Source organism: Odocoileus virginianus, chromosome 14, assembly GCF_023699985.2.
Source record: "Odocoileus virginianus isolate 20LAN1187 ecotype Illinois chromosome 14, Ovbor_1.2, whole genome shotgun sequence".
Classification (NCBI taxonomy): Eukaryota; Metazoa; Chordata; class Mammalia; order Artiodactyla; family Cervidae; genus Odocoileus; species Odocoileus virginianus.
Window position 1 is genome coordinate 32007166 of NC_069687.1, and position 25282 is coordinate 32032447.

At 38.2% G+C, this 25282-nt stretch overlaps 1 long non-coding RNA gene across 2 annotated transcripts in view; it reads left to right on the top strand.

The window, feature by feature from the left end:
• The window catches only part of LOC110141569 (uncharacterized), a 36351-nt gene extending 11529 nt beyond the window's left edge, over nucleotides 1-24822 (top strand). For both annotated transcript variants that reach the window (XR_011491192.1, XR_011491194.1), the window contains exon 5: nucleotides 24442-24822. This is a non-coding gene — a long non-coding RNA (uncharacterized lncRNA). The remainder of the gene's footprint in view (nucleotides 1-24441) is intronic.
• Nucleotides 24823-25282: the final 460 nt, after the last annotated feature.

A 25282-nucleotide genomic window follows, 5' to 3' on the forward strand; every position in this document is an offset into this window, starting at 1 on the left:
CCTTATTCAAACTAATGTAAGGATAAGATTTGTCCCCATAATCACTATGGATACCATGGGTTTTTACACTAAATAATTATCAATGACCACAAACCTACCTTTTTTATGGGTGAAAAATAAAATTCTACAACTGTTTCATGATAGGAGGCCCCACTAGTAATTAAAATATAGGTAGATCAAAGCTTCAGAATCAGGAAGTAAGAAGGGCTTGAATTGTTTTACTAAATTCATTAAAGAATTGAATAAAAAACGTAAGAAAAATCTCAACTCATTACACAATCTTTTATAGATTTTTTTTAAGAATTTTTTAAAAGTCTTTATTGAATTTGTTACAATATTGCTTCTGTTTTATATTTTGGTTTTTGGTCATGAGGAATGTGGGATCTTAGCTCTCCAACCAGGGATCAAACTTGCATTCTCTGCATTGGAAGGCGAAGTGTTAACTACTGGACCACCAAGAAGCCCCCATAATTTTCAAAGAAGCAATAAAATTATTTTTAAAGGGGTCCCCTGGAAAAAAGTATGCCCTCCTTTCTATGAACAGAAAGCACCCTCATGCAACAACACTTAACAAGATATTTCAGAATTATTTTGACAAAACTAAACTTCCCAATGATACTATAGTTATGTCACAAAAATGAAGAGACTGGACTATTCGTATTTGTTTTAATGTTTCAAACTATAACTTTAAAATTAAAAAATAATTTAAATATTAGGTACATTCCATAAACCTTCCATAAGTCCCCATGTCAGTAAATGTGATATAGCCCTTCACACAGTGTCAGCAACAAGCAGTTACTGGTGTAGAATAAGTGCCTACTAAATTTCCTTGTATTAATGAATGGATTAATGTAGCTAACAAGAGTGAGATCTGGTCACCTGGAGAAAAATAGTATTGGCCTGGGCTGGCAATCATTTCAAAGCTAATCAAAAATCTTCCAGCTCATTTCACTTGATCTGACTGGTTTTATATCCTAGATGTGTGAGCCCATAACGATTTGCAAGATTGATATGCAAGATACCACAAAATACAGCCTACTTCCCCACCCTAATCTGCCTAATAAGTGGAAAATACTAGAACATGAAAGATAATAGCAAATGATGTAGGGATGTTGAATTCTAAAGCTATACTCCCAGCTCAGGTATCATTCCAGTCTTATTACTGATTCGACTTTTCAAAGTATTTCAGGCTGGTCTCTCCATACCTGATTGGTTTCCTGTCATGCTGTTCTTGACTCTTCTTTACTCAAGATATATATGTGCAGTTAAAAGTTGTCTAAGAAAAAACAAAAACAAAAAAATGCTGCTAAGACAAATGGTGCTATAATGAAAAGCCCTGTGTGAGATAGGAGTGCATTTGACATGGGCTTTAAAGCATAGAAATGATCTCAACAGATATGTAGAGACAATAGATAGCATTCACTGCAAAAAGTTGAGGATAAGCAAAGGCGTGGGGACTGGCAAGAGCAAAGCCTTTTCAGCACTTAGATACCCTTTGATTCTAAGTAAATAATGCTACCAATTATGAAAGGAAATGTAGTAAAACACAATATGTAGGCACACGCCTGTTAATTTTGGAGAATGCAATAGCCTTGACTTATATAAGCCACCCACCAACCAAGAAAGGGAACGCCCAAGGAAGTATGAGTCATAACTTTTTCTTGACTGTTTAGATATAATGTCATTGGTCAAATGTATTATTTAATACACACCCACACACACACCCAAATAATAAAAAGGAGTCATTTACTTTTTGACAAAAGGCTATCATCAGGGCATAGCTATGAAATCTGAGGAATCTCTAATAATCATACTATCATCCTGGGGAAGATATGGTGACTGCTTCCACAACATCCTCTCCAAGTGACTTTTAGAATCTAGTCTTCCCAGTAAGATGTGGCAAAATGATACACTTAACCCTAACTAGAAGGAAGCTTGGAAATAGTCTAGTCTCCAAGAATAGTTATGTCAGCAATTCCTCAGGTAGTATTAAACAATGGCTAGTAGTACAGTCCTCTGATTACTTGTGTAGTTCCTCAGAAAAATGAAAAATTTGTTTCTGGATATGACAAGCTCAATAGAAGATGCCTGTAAATTGGATTGGAGTGTTTATTCATCCATATTTATTCTTGCATATTAAATACACATATGTTGACTTCTTTAAAAAAATATGCCACTTTCTGTGCCCAGTGATGGGAGCAGAAAGAAGAACAAAAGGCAGAAAGAAGAATAAAAAGATGGGTAAGATTGAATTCCTCCCTCTAAGGAATTTACAATCATACAAGGGAAAAACAAGGGAGAAAGAAAGCATGGAGGGAAAAGTTTAAATTGTCCTCTTTGTAGGTCTTTAAATTTTTATTTTTTATTTTCATCAAATACATGTATTTGATTCCTTTGCCAAGTAGTTCTACAAGACTTTCCCTATCTCCTTTAAGTTTCCATATAATAAAGGCAAATGTGTCATTCTTTCAAAAGGTACATGGAAGAGATGGCACAGATTTCTAATGTGAGGTTGGTATAAAGAATTTGTCTGTTTATAGACTCTCCAAAGTATGAAGGTTTGCTTGGGAATCACCATACGGCTTAGAATTCACTATATAATAAAAAAAATAAAACCATTAATTTGCATAATATCAAAGCATTAGCTTTTCTTGCTTTCTAGACATCATCTGGAAGGCACTGAAAATCAGACATGCAGAAAGTCCCCATGGAGAAATCAAGAACTAGTTGCAAATATATTGACATGTTTCCTAGATGACTGTGATTTCTCTTAATTCTCCCAACTCACTTAAAAAGGTCATAATTTAGGAAATAATAAATAAGTTAATCTTATGGCCTAAGCATGACACTTTGGATGGTTGAATTGATCGTGTGTTCTTTGCTAGTAAAAAAAGTACTTTTAAAGTAGTATTAAAAAGTAATATTCTTTTTTAAAAACAATATTTATTTATTTATTTGGCTGTATTAGGTCTTAGTTGCGGCTTCGATCTTCATTGAAGCATGTGGGATCTTTAATTGCAGCATGTGAAATCTAATTCCCTGACCAGGGATCGAACCTGGTCCCCTTCACTGGGCACACTTAGTCTTAGCCACTGGACCACCGGGAAACTCCCAAAAGTAGTATTCTTAAGTATTAGAAATATGGACATATCTTGAGGGGGGGACTTATAATATATATGTTTCATATTTTATAATATATATAAAGATACTACTATAGTTATTTGCTTTATTTTTTCCCAGATTTCGGGGTGTATTTGACAAATAATTTATTTTACTTAAATGCATTTTGTCTACTACTACCTACCTTCTTCACATTAAATGCTGTGCTCGGCACTTCACAAATATCAATCAATCTTACCATCACAGCAACTCTTTGACTTAGATATACTTAGATCTATTTTATTATTCAGAAAAGTGAGGTTCACACTCCTTGGATATGATGGGAGACTGAAACTTCTTCAAAGAACTTCTATCCTACCTAATTATCAAAAAACTCACTAGCAACCACCAAACAAGGAAAGATGTTTAAACTAATGCTACAAACCTCAAAAACACGCATCCAGAGAAAGAAACAGGAGATTCAGGGGCTGAGCAGAAGAGAAACTCTTTCAGCTCCTAACACCACCTCCAGCATCCAGATATTGTAATGAATTCTGAGAATTCTCACTAATCTCTAGTCCAGAGGAAAGTAAACCGAGTAAACAACCTTGTCTTTCTCTTCTTCCATTTAAATCCTTCTTTTCAGTAAGGAGCAATGTAAACTAGAAAAGAAGAGGATAAATCAAGGAAAATGAATAGCAAAGCTGGTTTTCTTCAACCAGTTAATAGTGAAGGCTTCAGTGCTACACATAGTATGTATGCTCCTTTTGGAATGGTACACACACCCATTGAGATGGAGTGAGATAACAAAGAAACCATCCCCTCTCACACACACATACACAGTCACACTACAGGCTACATTTCCTCATGCTAAAGAAGAGTAAATGGAGAACAAAGCCCCCAGTCCCACCTTACAATTTAGAGGGAAAACATGGTGTCAGAGCAGAAAGAGAGTCAAGAAATCACTTGCATTATACGGGAGCAAATAGAATGTACTCCTGGACAGAGCCAACCATGGAAAAGAATAGTATAACAACCATGAAAGCTAATCTGAAAAACTTTTAAAAGCAAGAAGGAAAGAATGAAAATCAAAAGAGAAAGAGAGGAGGAGGAAGGAAACATTGAAGAAACAGACAAAAACCTCAAACTAGAAGCCTAATTCAAGAAACAGAGGAAATTTCTTGAACTTTACTTCACCTGTATGAAAAACATGAATAAGAATATAAACTGAAAGCAAAAGGCAAATTAAGAGACCAAAATGAGTTAAAAAAAAAAAAAGAGGGCTTATGAATGTAAGGAAAAATTGAGGACTACAATGAAATCATTAGAAAACAAATATATATGAAACAAAATAATCTTAAAAAATAACACATCTGATTTACTGACATGGAAGAAAATCCTGAGATAATACAAAACACATTAAAGAAAATGAGAAGAAATTAACAGAGAGAGAAACGGAGATGAAAAATAAACATAATCAAATACAATGATAACGGTTCTTTCTTGTTTAGAAAACCAGTGTAGAATTCATGAAAATGTGCCACTTAGATCTACTACTGCAAGGAGTATAATTTTTATTATTTTCCCCTCTACTCTAAATGTAGACAATAAAGCATAGTTATATTTACTTTGCCTGTAACTTTGTCACTTGTAGTTGTTCAATCTCTCAGTCGTATCCAACCCTTTGCAACCCAAGAACGGCAGCACAACAGACTTCCCTGTCCTTCACTATCTCCTGGAGTTTGCTCAAACTCACGTCCATTGAATTGATGATGCCATCCAACCATCTCATCCTCTGTCTTCCCCTTCTCCTCCTGTCTTCAATGTTTTCCTGCATCAGGGTCTTTTCTACTTGGTCAGCTCTTCGCATCAGATGTATTGGAGTACTGGAGCGCCTAAGTATTGGAGTTTCAGCTTCCGTGTCAGTCCTTCTGATGAATATTCAGAGTTGATTTCCTTTAGGATTGACTGGTTTGATCTTCTTGCAGTCCAAGGGACTCTCAAGAGTCTTCTTTGTCACTAGTAGAAACTAAATGTGTTCATATGACATTTCAATTAATGCAAATATGTGAAATATCATTAATGTCCATCACTACTTCCAAATTACTGTAGTCATTAGTTCCATCACTAGGTCTTATTATTAAAAGCATTAATAAAAAGTATATATTTCTATATAACAGTATATTTTGACAATTGATCTTTAATAGTTTTTTCTTTGTAATCCTGTGTATCTTACCTTAAATTTTTAAAAACACTCAGAGAAAGGGTCCTTAGACTTCACCAAAGGTGTCTCTGCACAAAAATGCCCTTATAGTCATATCCCAGAAAAGCCTACAACCCCTACACTACATAACATGTGGGCAAAACACATGGAAGTGAAGGATCTTGAAGCTAAATCTTCGTTAGTTTCACAGCAAATTGATCATTGGTTGTAGCTGAAACATTTCCAAACAATGGATAGAACCTGAGTGCTGATGATGTCTGAGTAACAAGATAGGGTTCCTGGCACCATGGAACAGTCATATTGTCACTAGAATGCCTCTCCAGGTTTCCCTGGGAGAACTACATAGTCTATCTTGCTTAAGCTACTATATTTGGGGGTCTCTTTTTTACAGCCATCTAGTCTGTTCCCTACAGAGAAGGCAATGGCACCCCACTCCACTACTCTTGCCTGGAAAATCCCATGGACGGAGGAGCCTGGTAGGCTGCAGTCCATGGGGTGGCTGAGTCAGACACTACTGAGCGACTTCACTTTCACTTTTCACTCTCATGCATTGGAGAAGGAAATGGCAACTCACTTCAGTGTTCTTGCCTGGAGAATCCCAGGGACGGTGGAGCCTGGTGGGCTGCCGTTTATGGGGTCACACAGAGTCAAACATGACTGAAGCAACTTAGCAGCAGCAGTCTGTTCCCTAACTAATAATATATTACTTTTTCAAATATAACTCTCAAGAGATAAAATAATTTCCCACCACTGGCAATAGAAAGACGGGTGAAGAAGGAGAAAAGAGCAGAGTTTGGGGCCAAAAAGGACCTTACCATCTCTGGTAACCCAGAATTTAACCCAATCCAGACTCTTCATAAATGGTAGAACTGGGGAGGGTTACATATTCATTATTACTATTTTCCTTCACAGTATCTTATCTCCTACAAATAATGACTGTCTTACAAATACAAATATTCAAGTGAAAATGACTTTCATATTACCTCCGTAACAGAAATGAAAAGCATACCTAAATTTTAAAAACTTCTATCAAAAAAAGAAAATAAAAAGGGTCTTCAGTATTTGTTTAGCCCTGCAATAAAAGTAACATCCTCACTCCTTACTCAAAACTCTCCAAAATCTTCATTTTATAATGGCATTTTAAAAGATAAAAGACTTCATTAAAAAAAAAAAGAAGTGGATTTTTAGATGAAAAATGTGGGCTTTGAATTCACACCTTGCCCAAACTTGTTTGATAATTGCTTTTGAAATTTGAACTCTAGCTATTCTGTTCCTTTAATCAAAAAGCAATATACACGCCAAGTTGACTTTAGACTTGTGCTTTGACCCTCACTAATGTTTTCTGTGGCTATTACTTTCAAATTATATAGCTCATCCATTGAAATTCTCAATTCATAAGAAGCAAATGCCTACCTTTTTAGAAGCTACATATCAGAGACAGTTTCTCCAAGGAGAGTTAACTTTTCAAAAAACTTCTCCAAACTCTAACTTTCCAAATGGACTCTCATTCCCCAACAGTAGTCAGGGAACACATGGGGAATCTCCAAGTTCACAATCAGCCCTACAATGTTAACTTTCCTAAAAATGAAGGTCCCAAGAATCACAACTAGGCAGAGAAGACCTGTGGTCCTTCTGCCTGAAATGTCCTCACCTCTCAGTTTGGATATCTCCTCTTCATCTTTCAGAGCTTTTGTGTTCATACATCTTTAATGGCCCCAGGTAGAATTTGCTACTTCATCCTCTGTTTTCTTAGCACTTAAATTCTGTCTCTGTTTTAGCACTTGCTATTTGAATCTGTCTATATAACTGTCCTCAATTAGATTGAGTTCCTCAAGGTTTGGGCCAGAGTGGTCAACCCTCTTGGTTCTACAGCAATAATGTGGGTATGGAATCAACAAGACAGGAACCAGGAACAAAGTTTGATAGGGAGGCAGAGCCCAGCGTAACTCCTCAAGCCAACCTTCACCTGCAGCGGCTTTTTCCTCTTAATAGTTTTAACACAGAAGGTAAAAAGAGTAAGGTTCAAGGCAAGAATTTTTACCAGTTTTAATAAAATAATTTTCTTGTATGAAAAACAAGGTAATTTACATTTTATCTCCACCTGTGCCTTTAACCCAGGCTGATTCATTGCACATTGTGCAACCAGGACTCAGTAAAAGGGAAAGCTAGGTCCCAGGTTCCCTCTTTTAGCAACTGTCTTCCACCCTTTCACTTTGCTTTTCCCCAATTTGTTCTTTGCTCCCACAACCTACTCCACACCCATCTCAGTTTATCACACTAGGACTTCCTGACTTTTTTCTGCTGGGAATTACTGGGACTGAATTATGGTCCATTTTCAGGCGTCATAGTGCATCTCTGAAATTCAAATCCCAGGTCCCAGGGATCTGCAGGAAAGCTGGAGAGATGGTCTGGCTCTTCTCAGAATAGTCGAGGCAGGTATGGGTGGCCTCACAAGGGAACACCTAGCTCCACCAGGAAGGCTCCATGAGTTTCTGGGTCTGCTTATGTGGTATTTGTAATACCCTCATCCGAGTGGACAGTCATCCTAATGAGCTGCTCATTAGTTGCTCATCCTAATGAGTACACTTGGAGTAACCAGTGTACACAGGCCACAGAAGAGACTCATACGAAAGAAAACAATTGTAGATATGAGACACCTTAAGACTGAATTCTCTACTTTCCATTCTTCACTGAGATTAGGAAGAAACACCCTTTCATGATCAAAAAAAAAAAAAAAAAAGGGTCTCTCGCTTAACCTTAATTAGGCTCTCTCCACCAGGTGGGGACATGCAGAATGTCATGCATGACATCAGATACAGAGGCCCAGTTTGGGAATCATCCTCAAAGATTGGTATGGTCCTTCTCTGCTCTTATCTGATGTGAATCATTCAGGTTTTAGTATAGACAACTAAATCTCTCTAGTTATTTTTTTCATTTTAAAATAATTTTTCATGGTGGAAAGAGACATAAAATTTACCATCTTTTTAAAAATAATATACATTTATTTATTTTAATTGGAGGCTAATAACTTTACAATATTGTATTGGTTTTGACATACACTGACATGAATACGACATGGGTGTACATGTGTTCCCCATCCTGAATCCCCCTCCCACCGCCCTCCCCATCCCATCCCTCTGGGTCATCCCAATGCACCAGTCCCAAGCACTCTGTATCATGCATCAAACCTGGACTGGCGATTCGTTTCACATATAATATACATGTTTCAATGCCATTGTCCCAAATCATCCCACCCTCACCCTCTCCCACAGAGTCCAAAAGACTGTTCTATACATCTGTGTCTCTTTTGCTGTCTCGCGTACAGGATTACCGTTACCATCTTTCTAAATTCCATATATATGTATTAGTATACTGTATTGGTGTTTTTCTTTCTGGCTTACTTCACTCTGTATAATAGGCTCCAGGTTCATCCACCTCATTAGAACTGATCCAAATGTATTCTTTTTAATAGCTGAGTAATATTCCATTGTGTACATGTCCACAGCTTTCTTATCCATTCATCTGCTGATAGACATCTAGGTTGCTTCCGTGTCCTGACTATTATAAACAGTGCTGCGATGAACATTGGGGTACACGTGTCTCTTTCAATTCTGGTTTCCTTGGTGTGTATGCCCAGCACTATTTTTTTTTAAGTACAGTTGATTTACAATATTGTGTTACTTTCTGGTGTACAGCAAAGTGATATATATATATATTTATATTCTTTTTCTGATTCTCTTCCATTATAGGTTATTACAAGATTTTGAATATAGCTCCTTGTGCTATAAATGTTGTTTGTTTATTTTATATAAAGTAGTGCATATCTATTAGTTCCAAGCTCCTAATTTATCCCTCCCTCCTTTTCCCTTTGGTAACCATAAGTTTGTTTTCTATGTCTTTAACCATTTTTATATGTACAGTTCAGTGGCATTAAGTCCATTTATACTGTCAGATAAACACTATCACCATCCATCTCCAGAACTCTTTTCATTTTGCAAAACTGAAACTTTGTATTATTAAGCAATAATACCAGGAACTCCCTCTCTCCAGTACCTGGGAATCACCATTCTATTTTCTATCTCTTTGAGTTTGATTACCCTAAGTTCCACAGATAAGCTGAATCATAATAATATTTGTCCTTGTGTGACTGACTTATTTCACTGAATGTTATAGCCTCAGGGTTCATCCATGTTGTAGCATGTGCCAGAATTTCCATCCTTTTTAAGTATTCTATTAAGTATTTTAAATATTCTAGTGTTTGTATATACCACAGTTTGTTTATCCACTTGTCTGTTGATGAGCACTTGGATTGGTTCCACCCCTTGTCTATTGTGAATAATGCTATAAACACAGGTGTACAAATCTCTGTTCAAGTCACTGCTTTCAATTTTGGGGGGTATGTACCCAGAAGTGGAATTGCTGTATCACGTGATAATTCTATTTTTAGTTTTTGAGGACTTACCATATTATTTTCCATAGAAGTTGTACCATTTTACATCCCCAACAAGAATGTGAAAATGTTTCAATATCTCCACATCCTTGTAATTTCTGTTTTGTGTTTCTATAGTAGCCACCCTAACGGATGTGGGGTTGTGCAGTTACTTCAAGCAGAAAGGGAATTGAATACTGGAGCAGCAAACTCTAGACTGGGCTTCCAGACTGATTCCTAGAGCACCATAAACCAACCCACTAGGGAAGCTATTAAATTTGTCACAATCACAAAACAGGGAACCAAAAGTTTATTATTGGAACTACTGAGTTCAATAATAAACTACCATTACTGTTCTACCAGTTAACTATGGCTACAACAATGACACCTAAGGAACAACCACAAATCTTCATTAGCCTTACATCAATAGGTACATATTTAGCCCATGAGCTCGCGGTTGGCTGAGCTAGGCTGAGCTTGTTAGGGCAGCTTGTCTGAGGCAGCTCTGCTCCACATGTCTCCCATCCACCTCCTGGGACCACCGGCCTTATGAAGTAGGTTCATCTCATGGTGATGTCAAAATAGGTATCAGAAGGGTAAGTGGAACTTTAAAAAAAAGAAAAGTGACAGAACTTAAAAGACAGATCTTGACAACAAATAATTTTGTCTTATTTTAAAAACAATTATAAAATGGACAAGACACCTGCCATTTAAAGAAATATTTTCTGGTACTAATTTTACATTATATTATTGAAGCCTTCAATAGAAAGGTCAACTATTAATAAATTAATTCATCAAAATTAGGTTTCAGAAAATTTATGCCCTGTGACCGTTTTATAGAAGTATGGTTCTGTAAAAGAGACAAAGGAACAGGTTTAGAAAACTAGGATCAGTCTTGCCTCTAATAATGACTTCTGATTGTTTCTTTTTTTAATTTTTTTTTATAACTTTATTCATTTTTGGCTGTGCTGGGTATCTGTTGCTGTTTGAGCTCTTCTCTAAGAACATGAGGGCTTCTTATTGAGGAGGCTTCTTTTGTTGCTGGCTTCCCAGAAGGCACTACAGTAAAGAATCCACCTGCCAATGCAGGAGGCTGGGGTTCAATCCGTGGGTCTGGAAGATCCCCTGGAGAAGGAAATGGCAACCCACTCCAGTATTCTTGCCTGGAAAATCCCACAAACAGAGGGGACTCATGGGCTATAGTCCCTGGGGTCACAAGGAGTTGGACAGGACTGAACACACATTATTATATTATTATTCTTCTGTTGGCAGAGCACAGGCTTGTGGGCAGGCAGGCTTCAGTAGTTGCAGCTCCTGGGCTCTGGTGCACAGGCTCAATAGTTGTGGCACACAGACTTAATTGCTCCGTGGCATGTGGGATTTTCCCTGATCAGGGATCGAACCTGCATCTCCCGGATTGGAAGGCAGATTCTTTACCCCTGAGCCACCAGGGAAGCTCCTTTAATTTATTTTTAAATTGAAGTGTAATTGAATTACAATGTGTTAAGTTCTGCTGTGCAGCAAAGTGACTCAGTTACACAAATGTATAAATTTTTTTCATATGCTTTTCCATTATGGTTTATCATAGGATATTGAATACAATTCCCTGTGCAAAACAGTAGGACTTTGCTGTTAACCCATTCTATATTTATCAGTTTGCATCTGCTAACCTCAAACTTTCAATCCAACCTTTTCCCATCCTACTGATTGTTTCTGATAACATAAATGATAACACTCTCTATCTTAACTTTGAACATTTGACCATTTTACAGTAGCAGTCAAATACGTGTAACATATAAATAATTATTGGTATCATTAATATCACTCAATACTTGGAGTGGGGAGAAACTCTTGTGTTTTATCACATGGGTTATGTGATCTTTAATGATGGCTCAATTATATAGTTCAAGATAATAAAAAATACATGACTGTGATCAAAAAGTTCGTTAAGATAAATGTTGCCCTTTGACAACAAATAGATTTGTGTAATCAGCTAAAACATACTATAGTACCCACAAATATTGTGTCTAGAAAATATTCTTTTTTTGAAAAGAAACAATCCTAGATACTGGTGAAGTTGACCAATATCTTTTAAAACTTTGTAACTGGGACTTTTCTCTGGCAGCCCATTTCACATTTCCATCCAAGTCCCCTCTTGGTTTTGGTATTTCACATTGAAACCAAAAAACATTTTAATCTGTTTTAGAATGTAAATGTTGATCAACACAGGCATGATATTCATCTCAGTATCAAGATGCTCTGGTCAGGGAATGAATGACTGCAAAATACTTGAGGGCAGGACAAACCAACACACAAAACCTGTGTTGTGTCTGGTCATTAAGATCCATTAAGTGGTCTGAATGAGTTTCAAGAATTTATCTTCATAAAATTACAAATAGGATAGTTTCCAGAGAAAGCCCCTTTTTACTGCATTCTCTTCCTGACCTGATTTTGCAGAAGCCTAGTGGCATGACCTTCAGGGCATGGAGGAAGCATGCTGCTTATAAATTTAGTTTTTAATGCATTTTAATGTAATGATTACTGATACTTTCAGTGATAAACCTATGTTATTTTAAAGTAAGCATCAGGGAACAGCAACCTTATTAGCTAACTATAAAGAATAAAGATGATAAAATTCCAACTATTGTTAATTTTAAAACAATTTCACCCAAACCTTTAAGATATCTTGATTAAATTCTCTTTAGTTAAGAGCAAGCAGAGCAGTCAACAAGCTATTCTAGAGTCTAATCTCTCTTATCCACAAACTTTTCCTCATGTTGTTCATCCTAAACAGAACTATATATAACTGTCTCTCTGCCCCATCCCAAGCTAAGTGTTTTTAAGATCAGCTCAAAATCTGAAGGGGTGTGTGTGTGTGTGTGTGTGTGTACAGGAAGTCCTAATTAGGATTCAAAAACACAGATATCCAAGTAAGCTAACCCTAATGCAGATACACCTATGGAAAGCACATAAAATAATCTCATAAAATGTAGTGGTAGGACTATACCATGCCTGTTTCAGACTGGAACTGGGGGATGGAAAGTTATCTGGAACCAAGGCTACACTCTCTACTTCCCAGAAGCCATGTGACTTACACACTGGTCCTCTCTCTCTGCTAACTAGCTTCTGCTTATCAGAACATGGTCATCAGACATGACTTCATAACTTGGCTTCTCAGCTTCAGTGACTACCACCAGCTAGAATGTCCCTCTGTATTTCTTAGTTCCAGTTTCTGAGAAAGAGACTATAATTAGACTAGCTTTGTGCCCTGTGATGGGCCCTCTTTGGGTTCTCTGGAATTATAAGTTAGATTAAAAAAGACACCACAAACATGGTCACACAGCTGTAAGGACAGGTAAAAACAGATATGTATAGTATGACATCTGTGTGTGTGTATATATTTATTACTAGTATGGCACATTGCAAATAGCTTCACAAGATTACATTTTAAAATTTACTCTTTGTCTTAGTCAAAATTTGACCAGAGAATAGAAGACATAGTTACATACTAATGACAGAGGGACCTTAATACACAAAATTGATAACACAGGTGATGCAAGAGGTGAAAGGGAAATAGGAGACAGTTAAGGCAACTCAGAGATGAGTAAGAGCAGAGAGCTGCCAGCAAAAGAAGGAGGTGGCATTACCGGAACCCAGGCCCATAGTTTCCCAGCAGAAGTAGCAGTAGCAGTCTGCCTAAATGCAGGGAGCTGAGGTCATGAAGGAGGCTGGAGATGCTACTTAGGCAGAGAGAAGAAGAGAAACACTCTAGCCTTTCCCTTCATCCCACTTTTCAGTCTCCTCCTGTACCTGCCATTGGCCTGATGCTCCTGACATGGGAACCTGGTACCTTAATCAGCTCCAGCAGCCGTAACAAAATATTAATACCATAGACTGGCTGACTTAAAGAACAGAAGTGTTTTTCTCACAGTTCTTAAGGCTGGAAAGTCCCAACTCAAGGTGCCAGCGTGGCCATTTTCTGGTGAGGATTCTCTCCCTGGCTTGTAGAAGGCAGGCTTCTTGCTGTGTTCTCACACAGCCATTGGAAGCAGGAGGTAGAGATCATTCTCTCCCCTTCTCATAAGGCCACAGTCCTCTCGGATTAGGGCCCCACTCTTTTGACCTCATTTAACCTTGTGTGTGCTGTGTGCCAAGTCTCTCAGTCGTGTCTAGCTCTTTGTGACCCTATGAACTGTAGCCTGCCAGGCTCCTCTGTCCATGGGGATTCTCCAGACAAGAATACTGAAGTGGGTTGCCACGCCCTCCTCCAGGGGATCTTCCGCACCCAGGGATGAACCCACATCTCTGGTGTCTCCTGCATTGGCAGGCAGATTCTTTACCCTTGAGCCACCTGGAAAACCCTATTTCACCTTAACAACCTCCTAAAGACTCTATCTCCAGATGTAGCCATATTGAGGAGTTGAGGAAATTCAATATATTAATTTGACAGGACACAATTCAATCCATAGTACCCAGGAAAATCCAAACACTTGCCACCCCCACACAACTGTGATACAGAAATGGCAAGAAATAGATATGAGGGCAACTAGGCACTGATCATAACACAATGCACTCTTCACAATATGGCAAGGTAAATAATGTCACTCTTACTTTACAACTTAAGAAGCAGAGGCAAATTAAGTAAACATGCCCAAGGTCACAAACTAGCAAATGACAGAACCAGATTCTAACCCAGGTCTCCTAATTCCAAATCCACTTGACAATAACCCCCATTGAGCCTTCACTATATATTTCAAATACACTGAGTTCATCATTCTCTGAGTTTCTACACCAATTTTATTTTTTACCTTGTGATTCATCCATGATTACTACTTCATTTTACTTCCATCATTCTTGTGAACAATATTCTGTTATTACACATCGCTCCAAATGAACCAGAAGTACATTAGGTTCAGGGACAACAGAGGTCATCAAACAGCACCCATCTGGTGGTTTAGTCATGCCATAGTTCCTAAATAACTACTCTGATTAATTAATCTTCTCCCACAATATTATAGTATTATTGAGAAAAGTTCTATTATTTCGCGTGAACAAAAATCCTTTATCTATTTTACAAAATGCTATAGCTCTCTAGTCACCAAGAAAAATTTTCTATAACTCAAGAGAATCATGTATATAAATATTATTTATTATTTTAGATGTAATCCCATAAAATGACCTATTGGTATGAATTGCCCCCTGCAATGGAAGGGCGGAGTCTTAATCACTGGACTGCCAGGGAAATCCCCCGAGTTGGGATCTTTAAACACTTTGCAATTTCCCTCTTAACTGAGTTATCTGTCAAGATTATCTTTGATCCTCCCCACTATTCATCCTTACTCTGAAGCTGCCATCCTCTTTTGTCATAACTGTTTGCAAATATCCGGCTTGGTTCCTATTGATCTGCAATATGTCATGCCATCCTTTGCAGGTAAAATGTATAGAAAAATCAGAAATGTCTCTGCAAACACTACTGAGGGAAAAATGATAAAGGTTTCTTTCCTCATCACCCTCTATGCTATGAAATATGCTGTGTATTTTGAAATCAGTCAGAATATTATCAGCATCATGAGCTATGAAAGAAGACCAATTTTTATAGTATCTTATTAAAATAGCAAAATCATGCTACCTTTTAACTTTACCCTATCTCAGCTGTCAGTTCCCAGACTCTGTCTTAACTAGTAAATCTTTTCTTCAAGTGTCTAACTCCTGACTACCAGAAATTATCCCCCCTCATTCTTTCCACTGTCACCACTACATAAACTCTTTGCTCCTTGGAGACCTCCAGTGAAACGACCCCACAACTTTCTCCCCATCTATTACCACACACAGCACTCCCTCCTACATTTACTGCCTTCCTCACCCAAAAGGTTCTTATCCTGCATCTTTATTGAAGCTGCTAAACATTCTTGGAGAAAATAGTGTAATCAGGCTAAACGATTTCTGTTGTTTTTGTCTCCTCGGGGAGGTGAGGGTGGGAGGTTTTTTTCTTTTGTTTCTGTTCTGTTTTTCAGGGGGTGAGGGCTGCAGATTCTCCTAAGTTTTAGAGAAGGCTGAGGATTTCTGTCAGACCCAAACTACATTGATGTTTATTTATTTTTTGTTGTTGTTTTTATTTTTATTATTTTTTTTTATTTTTTTAAATTTTTTTTCCATTTATTTTTATTAGTTGGAGGCTAATTACTACATTGATGTTTAAATGTTATATACTTGTAATTTAAAATTTCAAGTTATATGAAAGGGTATGGAGGGCAAAATAAGTCTCCTTCAAACCCCTGACCTTTGGTTCCCCCCACGTTTTCCTCCCCGGGAGCAGCTAGTGTTTTCAATTTTTTCATCTCCTCCATGGAATCATATTCTACTAGTCAAGACAGACGGGATTGTGCTATGGTAACAAATTTAACCCAAAATCTCAATGGCCAAGCATAGAACAGTGTTTCGTTTCTGCATCAGTCTACATGTTTACACTGTGTCACCTCGTGTCTCTGCCATCTCAGCTTGCAGCTTCTAGGCAAGAGAGGCCTGAGAGGTTACGCAGGGCCTTGTCTCCCCTCCTTGGTCTCACACTGACCAGAGCTAATCACATGGCCCACTTAACTGGAACGAACAATCTTCTGTGTGCTCAGGAGGCAGAAGAGAACCAGCTAGCCATAAACACTAATAAATCTGTATTGCGTATGTACTTACACACGTATTTTACAAGGGAAGCAGGGCAGGCACACTTTTCACCACTTTGTTTTCTGCACTTTACAACGTAGGTTGCATGTGATGCGTTCCTATGTGTGGTCATACTATAATCTCCTTTTTCAGTATTTAATTAATAGATATTTAGGTTCTTATCTTTATCACTACAAATAGTAGTCATAATAAATATCCTTGTAAGAGTAATCATAACTGACATGCATTGAGACCTTGCCACATGCAAGGCGCTCTTTAAAGCCTACTGCATATTTTAACACATTTCATACTCTTATGACCCAGGTCTGGGACCTGGGACCCGTTGCAGCAGTGCTGTAATGCTTGCACCTGGACACACCCCTCCTCCAGGAACAAAATGCAAAGAAACCAGGTGGGACTGAAAATAACTGCGTCCATGCACAGTGGGTGCCAATTTCAGACCCACATGTTACAAAGAGACCGAAAAAACCCAACTGCCGCTTTTGAAGAGCTTGGAATAAAAACAGGGTGTCAGGAGCATAAACAGAGTACGGAGCATGACTCCTGCACTCAACACCACTTAACTGGTGGACAAAACACCTAAGCCACCTTTCTGGCCTGACTCCTGGACACACCCCTACCTCACCCCATGTAAGAAACTGGAACAAGCTTGCCGTCCCCTCTCCCTCCCCAAGGAGCAAGCAAGGAAACCTGTCATTTGTTCCTGTTCCCCACTGCTGCCGCATGGGCCCAATAAAGCCTTGCCTGAATTTGTAGTCTGGCCTCTAGTCAATTTCTATTGTTTGGGGAGGGTCAAGAACCCTGGTCAGTAATAACCCTATGTGAGACAAGACATCGTTTATAGGTGCCTCATCTACAGTGGCAGAGCCTGGCCTCCAACCCAGGCAGCGAGCCCTGAAGCCCATCAAACTTACACAGATATTTGCACCTCTAAACACAAATTTCTTTAGCATAAACTCCTGTAAGTGACATTCATGGATCACAGTGTTTACATTTTAAATTCTGCCAGATATTTTCAGAAGTGGTAGATACTCTTTGATTGCACTCTGCTCCCAGGTAGCTGGTTCCATCCTGGCTTCTACAAGCTTCATGCAAATACAACCTGACAGCACCTTCTCTTGATACTCTCAGTGCTCACACATGGGAAACCTAGAAACATAGGGAAGTTTAATGCCCATGGCACCACCCGTGACTATGGGGAGCCGACTGAGAAGTGTTTTTCTCTTTTTGCCCCAGGTGGAAACTTCTGGGCTGCACTTCCTAAGGCTCCTGAGATCACTCACATGAGCAGCATTCTTTTAAAGAAGCAACCAGCCATATTGCACATCTTTGTTTTTCTTCCTTCTTTATCACTCTCCTGTGCCTCACTCTTGCTCCCTGAGATCACTTCCCAAATAGAGTATCTACAGCAAGCATTTGTCTTAACTCTGCTTTGTCTTAAAAAGTAGTAAACTCAGGGTGTACCACCTGGACCCTGCCTTTGGTGACGGTTGCCAGACTCTGATGCTGGAAAAGATTGAAGGCAGGAGAAAGGGATGACAGAGGATGAGATGGTTGGATGTCATCCCCGACTCAGTGGACATGAGTTTGAGCAAGCTGTGGGAGATGGTGAAGGACAGGGAAGCCTGGCGTGCTGCCGTCCATGGGGTCGAGAAGAGTCAGACACGACTGAGAAACTGACCGTCAACAACAACTGGCCAAAAGGAGCTGCCTCCCCCGGGCTGGCAGCTCCTCTCCACAGCCCAACCCAAAGCCTGGTAGAGCTGGAGGTAAAGTAAAGTGAAGTCACTCAGTCGTGTCCGACTCTTCGAGACCCCATGGACTGCATGGTCTACCAGGCTCCTCCATCCATGGGATTTTCCAGGCAAGAGTACTGGAGTGGGTTGCCATTTCCTTCTCCAGGGGATCTTCCCGACCCAGGGATTGAACCCGGGTCTCCCACGTTGTAGACAGATGCTTTACTGTCTGAGCCTCCAGGGCAGTCCGGAGGTAAAGTAACCTTGCTTCACTTTGAGGCATCTCTAACAGAAAGACCAGCTCAGCTCCAAATTTCCATGGAACCCACCCAAAGCCTCTGTTGTAGCTGTGTCACAGTTTAGCTTTTCCCTCTGCTCCTTCTTGCTTTTATCACTCCCTTACAGGTGTTGCTGTAGAGAACACTCCTTGGTATACCTCCTGCATATAAATATCCACCCCAGAGTATGTTTCCTAGGAAACCTGATCTAAGATACCAAACCAAGACAATTGGCACCAAGAGTAGACTTAGAAAACAGGCCCTTAGGATGGGACTTGGGAACTCACAGCGGTAAGACCCCTTTGCAATTCCTGAGACTCTCAGTTGCGAGAGGCTGAGAGGAAGCACAGGTGGAAAGCTCAGCGCTGGGACCTGCAGTGGCAGTCGTTTGATGATGATGATTGTCAAGGTGGGTCCCAAATGTTTTTCATTTGAAAGGTTTTGTAAAGACTAAATAAGTAAAGGACACAGGGATGTAATGAATTCTTTAGACATATCCTGAAGTGTTTTAAATATCGATGGAGGCACAAGTCACTGCATTTTCTCTGAATTAGATGTTACTTCTGATTCAGTCTTGGCTGAGCTGTGGGAGGATGGTTTCAGAGGCTTACAGAACGACTGGTTTAGCCTCACAGCCACTAGCACAGCATTATCTCTACCGAGGGGACCTATTTTATGGCAAAACGGTGTGTCCGTGGGTACATGAGCATGAGACACATTCATTTTGTCTCATACCTCTTTACCTCCAAGTATCTAGTTTATTGGTTTCCCTTGTGGCTCAGTGGTAAAGAATCCACCTGTCAATGCAGGAGAATGCATTGACAGGTAAAGAACCCACCAGGTTTTATCCCTGGTCTGAGAAGATCCCCTGGAGCAGGAAATAGCAACCCACTCCAGTATTCTTCTTGGCAAACCTCATGAACAGAGGAGCCTAGCGGGCTGCAGCTGTCAGCCTGCAGCCTAGTGGACTTGCAGAGTCAGATACGACTTAGTGACTGAACAATGAATGACAACAATCTAGCTTATTAGATGGTTAAATGAGCTTTAACAGGCTCAGGTATAATTCTCCAATTCGAGAACGGTGTTCTGAGAAGGTGAGAGCACTCTCCCAAAAATGTGGGGGAAGTTTTGAATCAGTGACCTATGTGTGTGTGAAGAAAACTACTATTAATGAATATGTAACCCTCCCCAGCTCTACCATTTATTAGGAGCCTGGACTGGGTTAAATTCTGGGTTACCAGAGTTGGTAAGGTCCTTTTTGGCCCCAAACTTTGCTCTTCTCTCCTTCTTCATCCATCTTTCTATTGTCAGTGGTGGGGAATTATTTTATCTCTTAGGAGTTATATTTGAAAAAGAAATATATTAGCTAGGGAACAGTTGCATGCATGCCTGCTAAGTCACTTCAGTCGTGTCTGACTTGTGACCCCATGGACTGTAGCCCACCAGACTCCTCTATCCATGGGATTTCCCAGGCAAGAATTCTGGAGTGGGTTGCCATGCCCTCTTTCAGAGATCAAATCTGTGTCTCCTGTCTCCTGCATTGGCAGACATGTTATTTACCACTAGCGCCACCAGGGAAGCCCCAGTGATCTATATATGGTGCTAATTCACTAATGGTTGGAATATATAGATTCAGAAAATGAGAGTTAGAAGGGAGATTAGTCCCTCTCACCATCATTATCAGTGATATCTTTTCAGATTTTGTGCTTCTCCTTTCTGAAATTTTGGGCTTTGTCAGATTAGATTATCATTCTCAAAAGAACACTTCTACTAGGGAACGCAAGAAGAATTTCTCTGAACTTGAAACTATGAGTACCATCTGTTCTCTTCGGACTCCTTGTGCCAGCAAAGACAGAGGTTATTCTACTGTTAGAATAGATTCTGATTACCACGAGAAAAGCTAGGAAAGATTTTTGTAACTCAAAACGTCCATGCAGCCATCTCAGTGTTTCACTGCCAAGTAGTAATTGTGAAGAAGCAACTGTGGAGGCCATAGTCCACTGTGGCCTGATCATTGCTGAGACTCCTCAGGATCACCTTTATCCCCCAAGAAAATAAGTTGTTCATTAAAGTACACCATTATATTCCATCGGAATCCATTCAGAGGATGAAAATGATAAATTAGCTGTTGATGTAAGATCTATTATTTTTCTTTTATGTAATTCCACAAAATATGTCAAAGTTAAAATTCTGCCATATAGCTTGAATACTAGAAAATACCCAAATGCACTCATGAATTGGTGTGGAGGATGTAGAAATAGATAAAGTGGAAGAACTGATAAACAGTGTAAACAAAGCAGCAGCATGTTTTTGTTTTTATTAACTGAAATAGTGATATAAACATTGTTTTGCAATACAGGAAAGTAGCTGCTTCTATATTTAGAATTAGCCATTTAGGGTATGAAATATTGATTTCTAGTTCCGCTGAGACCATATAGATAAGTTTAACATGCTAATGTGTTTAATACTTCACTAAGATAATACTTATTTCTTTCATAATTATAGCTTGGATAAATCATTCTTTTTAGCATCTTGCTTTGTTATCTTAGTCTGTGCAATTTTACTTTAAAATTACTTCCATCCTTTGTTTTTTTCTGTGGTAATGGTCTTTTCTTTTAATTTTACATTTTTACATAGAACAGAGTATAAAATCAGTGTTTGAGTGAATCTTCTAAGAAATATCTTAAAAGTAAAACATATTTTAAAAAACTTTTATTGGAGTATTGTTGATTTATAATGTTGTATTAGTTTCTAAAACATATTTTTCAGACTCATAACACTTAAGGGTAGCAAATCTGGGAGCTTCTGCTTCTACATTTGAGTTTTTTAAGTATTTATTTATTTTTAATGGATTGATTATTACTTTACAATATTGGCTTGATTTCTGTCATACATCAACATGAATTAACCATGGGTGTACATATGTCCCCTCTCTTTTGAATCTCCCTCCCACCTCCTACTAACCAAATTTAATCTCTTGGAGCTATTTATCTCCAATTCTTTTGATGCCAGTTGTACTGAAGTGAGGTGAAGTCGCTCAGTTGTATCCGACTCTTCGCGACCCCATGGACTGTAGCCTACCAGGCTCCTCTGTCCATGGGATTTTCCAGGCAAGAGTACTGGAGTGGGTTGCCATTTCCTTCTCCAGGGGATCTTCCCGACCCAGGATTCAAACCCAGGTCTCCCGCATTGTAGGCAGACGCTATACCATCTGAGTAATTCAATTAGATATTACATAAAATGAGAAATACAAGTGCAAATAAGTAAGACTTTCATTCCATGAAAACTAAGTCAAATGCTTAAAAAGTAAATTGCTTAAAAAAGTATTATCAAATGCAGGTGAAGCAATTGTTTAGCAATCTTTAATTGTAAAAATCCAGAAAGATTCTGCACAAAAGTTCTTATATTTTATCTCCATATTAATGAAATGGAAACCACAAAATTGAAGATAATGCAAATGGGAGTGTGATTTTTGCAAAAAAACCTTCAGAACTCCAATCAGATGACAATTCAAAGGAAAAACTTGTCTCCACTGCAGGTTTGATGAATAATATACAAGTTTTATTTTTGAAACACGCTATGCATTTTTGGGTATTATTTCCCTCCTTCAACAACTTTTTAATTGAAATATATTTGACATATAATATTTTGTAAAATTAACGGATACAACATGTTAATTTGATACATTCATATGTTGTAATATGATTGCCATTACAGCTATAACTAGCACCTCTATCATGTCACATGGTTACCATTTTTAAGTAAGTGGCTGGAATAATTAAAATCTAGTCTCTTGGCAAGTTTAATTATAACAAAATATTGTCTATATATACCATACTGTGCATCAGATCACTAGGAATTATTTACTATACATTGCATTAACCTCTTTTTTGCTTAATTAACTAACTCCCAGCAACTAATATGCCAGCAAAGAGTGTTCTTTCTTAGATTACAATGTAGAAGGGTTGAAGGGTTAGTTTTAGTAACACCTTAGTTTTCCTAAAATATGTCATTAAAAGCTGAAAACTTAATAGAACAAGATTTGTGTTGTTTATCTGTTATAAACAGATAAAACTGTGGTGAATTATAGAATATCGGTGCCTAATATCTTAATATCTTGTATTAGTTGTATACATAATGTTGGCATAAGCTGATATGATATATAAAATAAATGATTATTTTCTTGCCTTTGTATTTTCTTAATTTCTAATTTAAAAATAGAATGAATTGTCTGGTTTTTGTCTGCTTGTTTGCTTTGTCCTAGTGTTTTAGCATTTTGCCATTGTTGTTTTAGCATTGCAGGCAGATGCTTTAACCTCTGAGCCACCAGGGAAGCCCAATAAAATGTAAGGGAAGTGTAAATACAATACTTTGTGGTTTTTTTTAAATTTCCAGGAATTAGATAGCTTCAAGAGAATCTTTTAAAATATATATCTAAAAATAAATAACAAATAAACATATATTTTACAACTTTATGGAGGTCTAATTAACATACAATAAACAACATACATTTAAACTATACTGCTTTATGAATTTTGACATGTGAATATACCTGTAAAGTCATCCACCCCCCCCAAATTTCCTCATCCCTCTGTATAATCTAATTTTCTCTACTCCCCAACTCCATCTCCAAGCAACCTCCATCTACTTTTATCACTGTAGATTACTTTTTGTTTTCTAGAATATTAGACAAGTGACATGCTACAATAAGTACTCTTCTTGTCTGACTCCTTTCATTCAATATAATTACTTTGAGTCTCATCCATGTTGTAACCTGTATCAGTAGTGTGTTCCTTTCTACTGCCGAGTAGTATTCCATTGTGTAGATGGACAACAACTTGTTTACTCATTCCCTGCTTGATAGAATTCTGGGTAGCTTAAAGTTTGGGGCTGTTACAAATAAAGTTATGAATATGTACATATAAACCTTTATATGAAAATACACTTTCTTGGGAGTAGAATGGTACATCATATGGTAGGTATAAATTTAACTTTTTAAGAAACAACCAAAAGATTCTAAAATGGTTGTACCATTTTACATTCCCCCATCAGTGTATCCATGTTCCTACTGCTTCACCTCATCAACTGTTGGTATGGTCAGTCTTTTTAATTTTAGGTATTCTAGTAGGCATAACTTGCACAAAGACAAACTTGTGAGTGGCAAAGCTAGGATTTGAACCCAGGTAGCCTGAGTCTTGGAGCCAAGTTCTTTTCTAGCACATATTATACCGCCTCTCTCCATAGTTGCTAACTTGAGTATACAACAACTTTATTTAACTTTATTTCTGTGGGAAGATAGTCTAATCTCCAGCCTTTTTTACTGTAAATTTCTAGAATACAATCTGTCCCTAAATTGTTGACTACCTACAGATTAATATACTTCCATCTGGAATATGGAATTTCAGAGCATATATGCTCAAGGTCTTACCAACAATAGCATGGCAACTTTATTAGAAATATGTTTTAATAATAAAATATTTAATAAGTACCTGTGAGTTAAAGCTTATCAATGATGCTCAGATCCAGCCTCTTATAGACAATGTGGGTAATCTTTGCACTTGATTATTTTGGGAGAGGAAAGAGGGGTTAAATATATGAAAGCACACTTTGTAAAAAAAAAAAAGCACAATCAAAAAGAGGTCAGTATTCAAAGCTTTTAAGCAATCAAAGAAAGATAAAAAGGAAAGAGACAATAATATGGTAATAGTTCATTTTAGAAAAATGTAGAGCTATTCCATTATTTGTGCAATCACTTGAAGCATATGACAGACTGTCTCACGTCTTTAATTGCCTATTTCCCATTATCTTTCCTTAAAAACAGACTCTTGGTTGTAACAGGAGTCTAACCTAAACCCAAAAGGAAATTTACCAGTTCATGTAACTTGGAAATTTAAAGGGTGAACTTCAGGCATAGCCGAAAATAAGAACTCAAGATGATGTTGTTATAATTCTGTCTTGCTTCATCTTTCATATCTACTTTCTCCTGTGCTGACTAAGGTCCTCTAGAAGTGTCAAAGTTGGCCACCAGCAACCCCAGGAGACAGATCATACCACAGATCAAAGGCCTGAACAGAAGTCCCAAAGAACATTCTCAGATGATAAGACTGGCTCATGTTAGGTCAAGAAGCCATCCTTACTCCAACAACTCAGCATAGGATGATGGACTGGTACACTCTGATTCAGCCCCTGGTTGAACCATGGGGCAAAATCAAGGTGATGTTACCAAAAGAAGGAGAAAAAAGTTCTGGGAAGGCAAAACTTTCTTTTTTCCCATTTCTCCACTTTTTATCTTCCCTCACTTTCCTTTCTGGGAATGGATTTAAATCTAGTCCTCTTTGGCTTTTTCGAGAAACATACTGTTAATTCAATAGTAATAAACAAAAAAGCAAGTTCTCTATTTCTTGGTTGAATTATTTTCCCCCAGATTTATATGTTGAAATCTTAAGTTCTAGTACCTCAGAACATAACATTTCAAGACAAAGTCTTTACAGAGGTAATCAAGTTAAAATGAAGTTATTATGGTAGGCCCTAGTCCACTAAGACCAGTGTCCTTATAAAAAAGGAGGATTGTGGAGATGCACACATACATGGAAAAGGCAATGTATACAGAGGGGAAGGAGACAGGCAGGGAGTTATATATAGGTAGACAGATAAGAGAAGAATATATCAGTTCAGTTCAGTTCAGTTGCTTAGTCGTGTCCGACTCTTTGAGACTCCATGAATCGCAGCACGCCAGGCCTCCCTGTCCGTCACCAACTCCCAGAGCTTACTCAAACTCATGTCCACCGAGTTGGTGATGCCATCTCATCCTCTGTCGTCCCCTTCTCCTCCTGCCCCC